General features: G+C 38.0%; 1 pseudogene; it reads left to right on the top strand.

Moving 5' to 3' along the window:
* The first annotated feature begins 10328 nt into the window (after positions 1 to 10328).
* On the top strand, positions 10329 to 12140 carry LOC147337467 (uncharacterized; annotated as a pseudogene).
* The last annotated feature ends 1660 nt before the right edge of the window (positions 12141 to 13800 follow it).

Consider the following 13800-nt stretch of genomic DNA (forward strand, 5'->3'; position numbering starts at 1 on the left):
CTCATCAGCAGCTCCTTAATCTGGAAGCAGTGGAAGCGGATAATGACTGAGTGCGGCCTCCCATCAGGGCCCGGTTTGGGCATAAGGCTACGGTAGGCTCTGTCAAGCTCTGGGGATGGGGCGTGGGGGGGGGGGGGGGGGGGGTGGCAAAGTTTGTGCGCCGAAGATCTCCACCAGCAGCCGGAAAAAGAACTCAGTTGGCCGTGGACCCGGCTCCACTGATTCTGGCAAACCCACCAGACGGATGTTCTACCTTCTGCTTCTACTCTCCAGCTCGGAAAGTTTAGTTTTGAAAAGTTTGTTTTCCTCCTGTAGTGAATTATACTTAGTTTCGAGCGCTGCCAAACGCTGAACAACATCCGCTGCGTTCGCTTCAAGCTCAGCAATACGTAGTTCTTGATTTGCAACTTCCGCTTGAATCTTGTCCAGCTTACATCCGATGTAGGCTATGGCTGCGGCTATGGCTGTTCTGTGCTATTTGAGCAGGGCGACAAGCGCCGGGTTCAGGGCTGCACTAGCATCCTCTGCTGCGCCAGTGTTAGCACAACTCTCGGCAGTAAGGTTTTTCTCGGTTTGTCTCCTTCCCTTGGACATCCTTCCAATGTGACACTCATAAAGAGAGTACAAACAACCATTGGTCCAGAAGAGCTTGGTCAAACAATTGATTTTAATGAATACACACGTGGGAAGACCAGTCTGTACGCAGACAGGGATTGATCTTCGACTTAATCAAAGCATACACAGATTTTTATAGCATCAGGGTTTGAATTAATGACGCCCCTTCATACGTCACAGACAGAATATATACATACGTCAAATCAAAACCACAATGACTTTTAACACGGTTTAAAAGAACATTGTCTTCTATCTCATCTGGAACACGAGCCCCACATCCTGCCAGATGCTGTTCCTCTTTCCAGAGACAAACATGACCAATTTCTCACCTATAAATGATTCTCTCTAACTGAGTGTGTGTGTGTGTGTGTGTGTGTGTGTGTCGTCCTCAAATGCTCTCTCAATTCACCCGTTGCACTTCTGACCTTTCACCAGAACCGAGGCTCATCCTTAGATACAATAACCTAACTGAAACTATATGTACTATGTTGAATAAATGTTTTAATCAAGAACCTCTACTAAAAGCTTAATAAAAGAATATAAAAGTATAACAGACAATTTGAATAACCTAGTAATTCAAATAGCCTCGTCTAACCTCAGAATAACTTAGACTCTGCTTTCACTTCTGCAAACTCTCTGCAACTTCCTGTCAACTCCTGCCTGCAACTTAGTCTTTCTGAAAGACACACACACTGTTTAAACATCTGAATGCAATATCAATGCTGCCGATTATATTATTAATGCAATAGTAATGATGATGATTATTTACCAATAGCAGTAAAATAATTTCCCTGATCCACAGAACCCACTGAGAATTCAGGAGAAAACAGATGAGTCAAAGGAATCAATTTGAAAAGTGATAATGATAACAGCATTGGAATTGCTAAATTCTTATCACTTTCCATCCTTAACCCTTTAAAGCCGGTCGGAGCGGGCACGCTCTGTTTTGCGTAACTATTTTTAAATCCCGGTAGCTCTGCAACCACGTAAGCTAGCGCAATAATTTTTTTTTCATATGAAACTGGAGGAGTTGCACTTACATCTTACGCCATCAGCTTGTCCTAGGTCACAGTTTCCTTCCACATATAGCTTTGCAAAAACTGCATAAAAAGCACTTGCAGCAACAAAAACATAATATTCCAGAAACACGCTTTCATAACACTTCCTACGTTGGAATAGACGTCAGCGCAAACTTTTGCATGTCCGCCATTACCTGCCAGAAACCGGAAGTGACGTCATTTTCGCGGAAATGTAGTTTTTTTTTTCATCAGGGCCTCAGGGCCTATACTGGTGTTTTTAAAAGTTATCTTTGACTTTACGACTTTCTGTGTCGTTTCTGGGATGCTTAGGACTCATATTGCACTGCTGGAAATAGTTTATTTTGATGCATATGCTGCTTTTTTGCAAATTTGCAATATAATATTTATTTTCGTTTTTCCTGCAGTATATAAAAATTGGTGTATTTCAAAAATAAAACTATGAAGACACTCAAAATAAATTTCCTGTGGTAGGAAACTATTTTGTGCAACTTTTTTGTATTTACAGTTTTGAGGGATAAGCCTCTTAAATTTCTCTAACTAGAAATATATGTTAAAAAAGCAAAAACGATTTTCAATTTTTTTGTAGTTTATTGCACTTTTTTGCAATTTATGTAATTACTATGCACCTAATGAATACGTATTATTAAAATCTGGGCTATAATTGTTGTATTGATGTATAGCAACTTGAAATGCTCCCAAAACTGGCACCACACCATGTAAAAACAGATGATTTTTGTTAGAGAGACTTCTGGATGTTATTCAGGATGTCGCCATAGACAAAGTTGAACAGCGCCTCCTTTGACTTGGTTCCATCCAGCTGCACAACATCAACAGCTGATGCCTCCATGATGTTCTTATGTTTCATGTAGCTCTGGCGGACTTGGTTCTATGGTAGGTCTTAAAGGGTTAATAGTGATGGGATTTCCAGCTCTTTTTAGAGAACTGGCTCTTTCAGCTCGGCTCACTAAAAAGATCCGGCACTTTCGGCTCTTCAGGTTGTTTTGTTGCTTTAATTCATTTATTATTAACAACAATATAAAATTATGCACAAAAGGAATTACTAATGTAAAAAAAAAAAACCCGTGGTTTTATTTATATATGTTTATATATAAATATATACAGTGGTATATAGAGCCGACTCACTTCAAAGAGTTGGCTCTAGGAGCCGTTTCGTTCACGACCGACACATCACTAATCCCTAAGCATGACACAGTGTGAGCCTCCAAAAGGTGATTCTGTTCATCTGAATGTAGCGTTTTGTGGGAGAAACGTTTCATCAATCATCCACGATCGCCCACAGTAACAAATGTGGGTGATCATGGATGAGTGACGAAAGAGTTGGGAGTTCGCCTTGTAATCGGAAGGTTGCCGGTTCGAGCCCCGGCTTGGACAGTCTCGGTCGTTGTGTCCTTGGGCAAGACACTTCACCCGTTGCCTAATGGTGGTGGTCAGAGGGCCTGGTGGCGCCAGTGTCCGGCAGCCTCGCCTCTGTCAGTGCGTCCCAGGCTGGTAGAAACCAGATTAAGGAACTGACCTCCCAGCCCATTGTTCCTTCACTGGGCTGGTATCAGTCATTATGCAATGTACTGTTTATAAGTTTAGGGAAACCTGCAGTCAGCTGAGACTGAAGAAGCCACTTGGATGAGTGACGAAACTTTTCTCCCACAAAATGCTACGTCCAGATGAACAGAATCAACTTTTGGAGATTTACTTACCTGGATGATTGAGCATGCATCAAGACGACACAGTGTGAGGGCTTGGAGGTGTGCTGCCTCCTCCCTGGTAGCTGTTCTGTTCAACTAAGCTACTGTCCAAAAATTATCAAAGAAAGTCTTCTTCTGTAGACATGTTACATTAAACATGGCAAAAAAATTCCTTCATAATAATGAAGGTGCTTTTTATATGAACCTGCATTAGTAAGACAATGGTAATATCAGAGTAACTCTTTCAATCAGTGTCAATGCTTTTTGCACACAAAGGCGATGGAGCAAAACTAGTAAAAGTGTTTCCATTTCCATGGCCATTTGGGATCTGTCATGAATCCTCACAGTGCACATCCCAGAACACAACAGTTATGAAAAATAAAAAACACATTTTGTTCTTGTTTCTTAACATTTCCACACTAAAGCACTTGAATGTGTGACAACTTTTGTTTACTGTCAGACAAGTAGAAGCTCTTTAACTACTTACTCATGGGTAAAAAATTCAGAATGACATGACATGGTTTTCAGCTGTTCCAAAAAGAGCCATACGCCACAGCTCTGTTTTATTGATTAGGCTAGGGTGACACTTGGTCATTGCCTGTGTTTCAAACATTTTAAAGCTCAGATTTTGATGTTAACGTATTATTTGTATTATTTTATCATATTTAGGAGTTGAGTTTTGCTTTTTTGATCTTCTCCCATTTCATTCACTGTCGCTGTAGGCCTTTTGAGACCATCTTAGCAGATCTCCTGCCATTGGACTTCCAGGACTACCAGCTTTCTTGGAGTTACCTTTGTCCACAAGGGTCTATCTGAACATAGACGCAGCTCTGTTCTTCACTGAACGTACCCCACAATATCAGTGTTCTGGAGTGCTGACTTATTTTGTAGTACGGCTTCTTTGATATCTATTTCCAAACTGTTACACTATATATTTTTGCTGCCGAAACGAATAGTGTTTTTTTTAGGTTTCCATTGGAGATTGATAAAAAACAGTTTCTGTGATCCTGTAACCCTAACCCTTTAAGTTTTATCCATTTTTGGCAGTTCACTGGAAGCAAATGCTGTAGGCAGGATAACAAAGAGAGACAAACAAAATTGACAAACTTTACAGCCTAGACCAGAGGCCAGAGAACGTAGGTGAAAGACACAGACAAAACAGAAGTTCTGAGAACAGGCCACTGCGATAGTGGCTGTGCAGGTTATACACTCTTAATTTTAAGTGTGGTTGGAATGTGAAGAAGATCAAAGGAGCTTGCAAAGAAAAGCGTCTGGACCTCTTTATGTAACACACGATACTTTACCACTACTGAATGTAGAGAAAGTTAGGATCTTGGGCTTATGTTCTCTAGGAATCGACTAAGGAGCGAATGACACACAGCTAAAAGAACAGTCAACATTTATTCAAAACAAAACGAAAAACAGTCATTCAACAGTTCACAACAGTTCCAGTTGTCGATATTTGTCAGTCTGTGTATTCAGTTTTAGAGTTCAGAGTTCAGTGTTCAGAGTTCTTTTCAGTCTTTTCAGTTCAGGTGTGTGAGTGTGTGTGTATAGTGTTAATGTTAGTAGTACTACCCAGGTAGTGTATTGTTCTGAGATCTCATAAGCTTATCTGTCAAGAAGTAACGCAGTTGTCACTTCTAAGTAGGCTGGAAATCTTTCCTGCATCGCAGCTGGGGATCCGGCATCCTGGCTCGCAACTTTAGACTCCAACAAAAAAACCAACCTGCACAGGGCAATGAACATATTTTACATGAATATCATATAACAACTTAATCAACACTAGTGATCAAATGTCTCTCACTCTTTGTATATAACGAATTAATGCAATTAATAATAAAATTAATCAAAGAACCTTAAAACAATTACCACATCATACAAATTTAACTCAAATCTCATATTTTGTGAACAGCAGTCACATCAATCCAATGAATTGAGAGAATGTACATTACTGATGCACGAGGAAAGTGCAAAACGTGGTCGCAGTACTATTTAGCCAAAGACTGCTCATATTTATCATCTCATTACAATAAATAAAACTTACCTACTAGCTTCCAAAGAAATATTTCCGATTGGTTTAAAACATTCACAAGGGAAGAAATAAAAAGATAATACAGCACTTAAAAGGAATACATGAAATTTACATTATACTAAGCTAATGATTAGCTAACGATTAGCTTGCTATGCTAGCGCAGTTAGTCAACTCACCGGAACCCATACGGTAAAAAAATATATTTTAAAATACATTTTGAAATATATTTCAAAATATACAAAAATTGGCCAAAAAATATATGTGCTAAAATACATTTTAAAATATATTTATATATTTTAAAATCAATAAAACAGGGCAGTTCTTCATTCTGCGCCGATGTCCGTTTTGCTCTGTCCTCCTATAAAAACCATGAACATTTGAGTGTTTGACTAGTTTTAGATTTCCAAAAATTTGATATTTGTACAACTAAACATTTGAACTACAATGATATGCTATTGAGAGATACTTTTATGGGTACTTTTTGGTAAAGAAACTGGTGACAGAGTTGTAGGCTTTTTAGAGTACTATTAGCTAACCATTTAAACTGACTTTCAAAGCTGTTTACCTTTTAAATTGCTGTGGCTCAAAACCTCCAGTGGGAAGGCGGCCATTAGAAGAACACACACCATTGAACCTGAAAATAACAAAAACAAACAAAAAAACAGAACAATATATAAGAGTCCGGTAGGGTAATAAATCTCTTCTGAAGCAATATAGTTCATTTTGGGTGAAAAACAAAACATTCCTCTAAAATATATATACTGACATCAGCAATCAACATCATGATTGTAATTATTTTCTTTTTAGTACATCTACTGCTGTGTGCATGTGTCAAGCACTACGACTGTATCTATGCATATAAATTCACCATATATATCCTGCAAAAATGTTTTGTTATAGTCAAAAAAGGCAAACAAACAAAGGCATTCAATCAGAGGTGAGAAATTAATTGGGAATATCAATTATAGGTGAACTATTCTTTACCTACTAGCAATCAAGCTTCTTTAACCAAGAAGCTTGAAATATTTGAATGTAAAATAAAATAAATAAATAAATAATAATAAAAATAACATGATGTAATTAAAATGCACAACTTACATTAAGGAAATCTGCATTTGTATCCACAGGCTAAAAGTAAAACAGTAAATGTGTTAGTAATAGTACAGGTATTTGTAAAAAAAAAAAAAAAAAAAAAAAAAAAGAGGCAGTAACTGTGACTCTTCTAGTGGGATGCTAAATGCAGATATTTATATTTACAGTATAATACTGCATGTACAGGTAGCTGTGTTGTGAACTGTAACTGAATATTAGAGAATCTCAGAGAAATTAAATGTATTTATTTTTTGAATTTATCAATCATAAAACTGTCTATTTTGAAGGCCTTTTACGATAACGACTTTTTGTTGGTCGGTATATTGCCCCATAAACAATTGCGACAAGTTATGTCATTGTCATTTTAAGACCATTTTATGTCTTTGAATGTATAATCATAATATAACACCATAATAATGCAAGATCTACACACTTTCAATTGACAAACCAACATCTAATTCTTAAAGTATGTAGATCATTGAAATTATGAAGCAAAATATTAGATACCTGAAATACTTGACTAAATAGTAAATTTTCTAATAAATAGAAAACAATGTTATTTAATGTTATTGTTTTGTTGTCATTATATTTTATTTTTGTAAATATAATGGCAGATAAATTACATCATCAACAATTATTGAGGTCATGTACATGTATTGTGTGTTAAGTCGATATATCGATTATTGTGACAGGCCTACTGTTTTGGTATCATAACGAGCTTGTCAAACATGCATGACCACTAAGCAATGTCTAAGCAGTAGTATTGGTCTGAATGACAACAAACATAACTAGTGTTTTGGAAAATCTGTTAGAAAACAATTATTATTTCAATAATTATGATTAGCGTGTGACACAGACACTGCATAAAAAACTACAATAACAAATACTTACTTTAGGAGGATGGGAGAGGGCAGCATGAGGTTGAGACTTTGACATCTGTAAGAAACAAAGTCATGTATTACAGACAAGTCACTTAAAAATACATTAATGTGGCAGACTGTTCCCTGTTCAGATGCAGTGTATAAGTACAATCAGGGCTGTCACAACAATTGGGTGGGGCCAAGTGGCTGCAACCCTAGTTACAATGTGTAGGTATATATAATTACATATAATATATGTGAATAAAGCAAGAATCTGTTTAGGTTAGTCACTGTGCTGACTGATGCTTGCTAGGTTTATATGATTGCAAACTGCACAAAAACAACAACAGCAACAACATTAATGACAATGACAAACAAAATTACTTACATTTATGTAAATCTCACATCAGGAAGATCTGCATTCGATTTCATGGGCTGAAATAAATAGGCAGAAACATTACTGCTAAAAAAATAAAAAACAAAAACTCTGAAAAGCCAAAAAATTACTTAAAAAGCAAGGAAATGTGGAACATTGTAATTAGCGAACATTAATAAAGCATAACTGTTCTTTGTTTCTAACCTTGGTAAGTACTCTACGGAGCCCCTCTGATGACATGGTCCAAAAAATAAATAAGTTGTGGCCACGAAATATCATTTTGAGGCCACGAAATAGGTATAACGTGCCCACGAAATACTTATTTGTGGCCACGAAATAGGTATAACGTGCCCACGAAATACTTATTTGTGGCCACGAAATACTTATTTGTGGCCACGAAACACTTGATGATATATATATATATCATCCCAGGGCACATTCACTAGAACCTGCGTCAGCCATAGTACGGAGTCCTTGCTGTTGGTGATGTCCTTAAGGTGAGTGTATTATATTTTACATTTATTTCATATTGTTATCCCGCAATTCGGCAGTTATTTATTCAGACTTATATTGTTACTATGTTCTAAATGGTATCTTGTGTTCTGGGGGCCTCTGGATGTCTGGAGTTTTGATCTCCTGCATACCTGCTTCATGCCCTGGAGGACGGGGCTGTGGCCCCCCCACACCCTCTAGCAGATCATTACATGAAGGAACCTTTTAAAAAACAAAAAACAAACACGTCCATGCTCACAGGTGTACACACGGGTGATCACACCCACAAACTACACCCTTCTTGGCTCCTACCTCAAAGCACACTGTGTTCTGTTGATCTTATGTGCTGCACAATAATGTTTAATATTTAGTATTTACTGTCATATTCCCATATATCATTGTGATGTTGTTTATTCTATTACTCTTGTTCTCTTCTGCTTGTTTTCTTTTTTCTTTCTCAGCAGGTGACCCAGGTGATTGATATATGCATTTTTTTTTTCCTTTTTTCTTCTTTTTTTTCTTTTTCTGCTCATTCTGTTGGTTTTTGGTTTTTGCCCTTCTCCCCCGTCCCTCTTCTCAGCTGTTTCTCTTTCCCTCTTTCTTTCTCCCCTTCTTTCCCCCAGTCAAGTCTGTCCCGTATTCAGTAAGTGAAAATAAAATAAACAATAAAAGGTGAATCAAATGGACCATTATGGCAAGGCTGGGATGGTCAATTTGGTAAAGTAAATCCGTTTAAAAAAAATAAATAAATAAAAAAAATAAATAAATAAAATAAATGGTATCTGCTGACGTTTCAAATGTTGTATCCTCATGTTGTTACTACACGTTGTTTTGTTGTGCTAATATGTAGCCGTAAACTCATTTTTAACTGTAGGACGTGCGGCGGCCCCGCAGCACACTTTCAAAGTAGAGCAAGGCTGAAGGCTACTAATAAACGAGGTATGTTCAACATAAAACCTTAGTTCTCTGTGTCACGAAGGTGTCTCTCTTTTACCCTGGCCACATCACCATACTAGCTGGTGCAACTAATCTGGTCTGGACAATAATAACAGTTTTAGATGGAAAGCATCTTAAAATTTTGCTGAACATCTCCTTTGAAAGTAGCATCATGTGAGTCACACTTGTTAAGGTAATACATGCTAAATGAGCCGTAGCTTTCAATGCATCACCGGATGAAGCCTTGCAGTTACAGTAGCTCACATTGCCAAGGGAACTAATAAAGCATACAGTGATCGGAATGATTTTGTATTGATGCAGGTTGTCATTGCTCATACTGCTACTACTTAAACTCCAAGTAGACAATCGCTCCATTCCTCATTACCATAGATAATATCTAAGTAATAAAACAATCATTATCAAATTCTGATTTGCCATAGATAAAGTGATTTTATAGGTAGGCTATCATGTAAAAATCTGCTACATAAAATTTGTAACTGAGTGTAAAAATACTAATTTCATTTTCATGTGGTTTAGAGGTCAGCTATGGATACTCGGCTGCGAGAATTCTTAACAGAGCGTAAAGTTGAAGAAGATGTGATCAAGAAACTTGAAGATGAGAATGTAAGCCACTGCAGCTGTTGCTGTGTGCGTGCATGTGTCTGTGTGCTTGTTTTTGAACGGAGAGCCGCAATCCACAATTTACTATGCACATTCTAAAAAAATTTATTGAATTTCATATTTTTGTTTAATCAGTGACATTAATTAATGACATGATATGTTTAAAGAGTAATTTAAAAAGTAATTTTTGTTCATTTTATGTTGGACAAATGTGTACCACATTACCAAAAGTATCTGTTATCGAAAGTAGATAGCAAAAAACAACTCTAAAATATGCAGTTGTATGTATTCATTGTTTTTTTTAATATTGACAATTTTATTAATTTGTTATTTATATTTTTCAGATTGATGAAACTGTCATTCCCTTAATGACAGACAATGACCTGGCAAAGTACATCCCCAAAGTTGGCGACGTCACCATCCAGGAAAGAATCTATACTCTCAAGGCTATGACAAAGACTGACAGGAGCTGAGGGAATGCCTCCTAAAAAGAAATTGTCTCAGTGGGCAGAAAATACAAATGCAAAACGAACAGTGAGACGAATTAAGGTTGGCTGGATGGATTTTGATGAGGAGAAGGGTGGGTTCAAACAGGTGAAGTCTGTAAGTGGTGGTGGAACAAGGCATTTATCTGTAGATAAAAATGAAACAGTGTCAAATATCAAACTTATGGCTGAAAATCTGTTTTTCCCCAATGGCACCTCAAAAAAAACCAAAAGTCTTTCACACTATTCAACTCATATTGAGAGCTCACAGATGCATGTGGATGCTTCCAGTACAGTTGATGAGTTGTATAAGCAAAGTAAAGTCAAAATTCTGCGACTTTATCTGTGTACCAGAAAGAAAACACAACAGCAGCCCCAAGACGTAGAGGCCGATCATGCAATAACCCAGCCCTCTGTGGTAGATCTCACTGGCAATGAACCTAATCAGGCCGCTGATGATCTGTTGGTGGAAAACATAAATTCAGAACCATCAAACTTTGTAATTAATGATGGAGCTTCCATAAGTGGATATTTGGAACTGAATGACACATTACCATGGGATGGTCTGCCAAATATAGGTGAAAGTGAAGATTCTGATGCAGTTGTTATTATTAGTGGGGGTAACAGGGTGGATATTAGTGTGGTTGAACTAAACCCTGAAACACTGTTTACAGAAAAAGAGTCTGATCCACCTCGTCACACATTGTCTCTCTCACCGGGGCTAACAGGAGAGGCCAATATTCCTTACCAAGCACCCCCTGAACCACGATCTTGATCCGTAATACTGACTGTTAGAAGAGGTCATTGTCTTACTGATTTGATCAGTGCCTTTAAGGACTCAAACATTATTTCATCTGAGGTCAATATCAAAATGTTGTTACCAAATGGAGAGCTTGAACAGGGGGAAGGAAGTGGTGTTTTGCGGGACTGCCTGACAGAATTTTGGATGGATTTCTATGACAGCTGCACATTGGGAGTTGAGGTAAAAGTCCCATTCATCCGGCATGACTTTCAGTGTGAAGAATGGCAGGCTATAGCTAGAGTGTTTGTTGTAGGGTGGAAACAAGCTGGTTACTTCCCAGTGAAGCTTGCAATACCCTTTCTGGAGGAGATATTGTACGGCTCGACAACCAGTTGTTTAAAAGATTCCTTTCTTTTGTACGTCTCACAAGAAGAGCGATCTGTTCTCCTGAAGGCTTTGGATGACTTCAATTCAGTGGATACAGATGAATTGCTGGAAGTACTTGATGCACATGAGTGCAAGCAGGTTCCTACCAAGGACACACTGCTCCCTGTTTTGGCACAGATAGGACACAAAGTACTTATTCAGGCCCCAATGTTTGTAATCAAGTGCTGCCGTCCCGTTGTGGGTTCTGTAGCTGGTTTACTCCCACCAGAAGGACTGTATCATTTCATTGCAGAAAAAAAACCGACTGTAAAACCAGTGAAGGAGCTTCTAATCTTTCCAGAGGAGATGACAGCTGCCCAGTCAACAGTTTCTCATTACCCGAAAAGATACATTGGAGAAATTGATTTCAATTATCTTCAGCTTTTCCTGCGGTTCTGCACAGGATCCAATCTGTTGGATAAAGCCATACTAATTGAGTTCATAGAAACTACAGATTTCCTCCGCAGACCACAATCCCACACATGTGGATGTGTACTAAAGCTGCCCCTTGGTTATCACAGCTATCCAGACTTTCGCAGTGAATTTAACAGCATTCTCGCAAGCTCTATGTGGGTGATGGATGTGGTGTAGGTCAGTGTTACCCAACCTTGGTCCTCAAGGCACTCTGCCCTACACGTTTTAGGTTTTCCACCCTAACAGTTCATAGAAACACGGGTGTAGTTAACAGTAACATGAAGGAATGAATGTGAATGTTCAATAGACTGGGTGGTTCTCTTAACAGTGTAGCCCGTTGTGCCTTTTTAATGTGCAGCCTTTTCATCTGGTCAGTAATTGCTTTCTTAGTTTCTCCCCCCAATTAAAATAGTAAGCTAAAGGGAATGTTCAGGTTTTTTGAAGTGGAGTTACCTGTAGTAGACAGCACTTAGCACTCTGACTTTGCAGAAGCAGCAGTGAGTGTTGGGGACAAAATAAGGCAACAAATTGCTTGGGGAATGAGACCACAAAACAACACCAGTTGAAAATACATATACATATATAAATAACATTTTCAGTGCTTCACCTGGTAGGAATCCGTACACTAAACATAGAAGTGCATCTGTTCCTGCTGCACACATTGTTACTGTGTTTCTGGTTAGTGCCAAAATAAATTACTAATTTTAACATTCTAATACTTTTTTTACTACAGGAAGAGTAACAAATATTTCCAATATAGCATACAGTAACAGTTCTACAAACTGGAAGATTGCTGAGTGCTGTCTACTGTATATACATACATAAGTACAACACATTACAAATACCATATTCCAACTGATTAAGCATGTTCTATATTAAAGTATTTCAGATTTTTGCAGAAATCTTAATAGAAAAAAGAATGTGAAACTTTATGTTCCTAATGTATGGTGGCCCTGAGAGGCCAAACGGACTGCAACTTCAGAAAACACTTGCAAAAAGAAAAATGCTGCAAAAAGGAAAACGCTGCAAAAAGAAAGACGCTGCACTGCAACTTCAAGAAAAAAGCTGCACTGCAAAAAGAAAAAAGCTACAAAAAGAAAGACGCTGCACTGCAACTTCAAGAAAAACGCTGCACTGCAAAAAGAAAAATGCTGCAAAAAGAAAAAACGCTGCAAAAAGAAAAGCGCTGCAAAAGCACGCAAAGCACAACGGAAATAGGAAAAAAGACAACGGAAATGTTCCTGGGGAGACAATAACCCGACGGACCAGTTGCACGAACCAAAACATGCTAACCAGTGCGCTAGGACTGGGACACACTTCAAAGAAGTGGAGGAGAGGTAAATGTGTTGTAATCTCATGATTCTAATAATACTACAGATATGTTTGCAGTGTTTGGGAGTAACGAAATACATGTAACACTGTCACGTATTTAAAATACGAGTAACTGTATTCCGTTACAGTTACTGTGTAAATAGGTGGTATTCAGAATACAGTTTTTTTGTTGAAATAAATAGATTACACATCATTATTTTCCTATTTCGTATGTTAGGCTATGCCCTCTCTATTTTTTGTTAATTCCACTCTGGTGGAAACCCAAACAAAACAAGCATTAAGAGGCTCTAATGCCTGTGTCTCAGTTTCGCGGCCCATGCCACCTCTACTTGCGGCAGTATAATGACATGACAAAATATTTTCAATAATTATTGTTCAAAAAATTATTTAATATTAAGGCAATAGGCAGAGTATTACAGGCATATCGATAAAGGATGTGCCCTCATGTAGTCATGTATTTTTTTAAACGCTCTGGAACAGCATCCTTCACTCTTCTTCTCATTCATGTGCTACACTGAGACCAGGCTGACAGCTGATCTTCTTGAGAACATCTTCCATGTGCAATTTGGTCCACCTGGCAGCTCTAGGCGTCAAGAGGAGACGAGTACTAAGCTACTGGCAAGACTATCTG

Source organism: Aulonocara sp. 'chitande type north' Nkhata Bay, linkage group LG2 (assembly GCF_057382095.1).
Source record: "Aulonocara sp. 'chitande type north' Nkhata Bay isolate Kocher_YH1m ecotype deep benthic linkage group LG2, A_spYH_male_GT1.1, whole genome shotgun sequence".
NCBI lineage: Eukaryota > Metazoa > Chordata > Actinopteri > Cichliformes > Cichlidae > Aulonocara > Aulonocara sp. 'chitande type north' Nkhata Bay.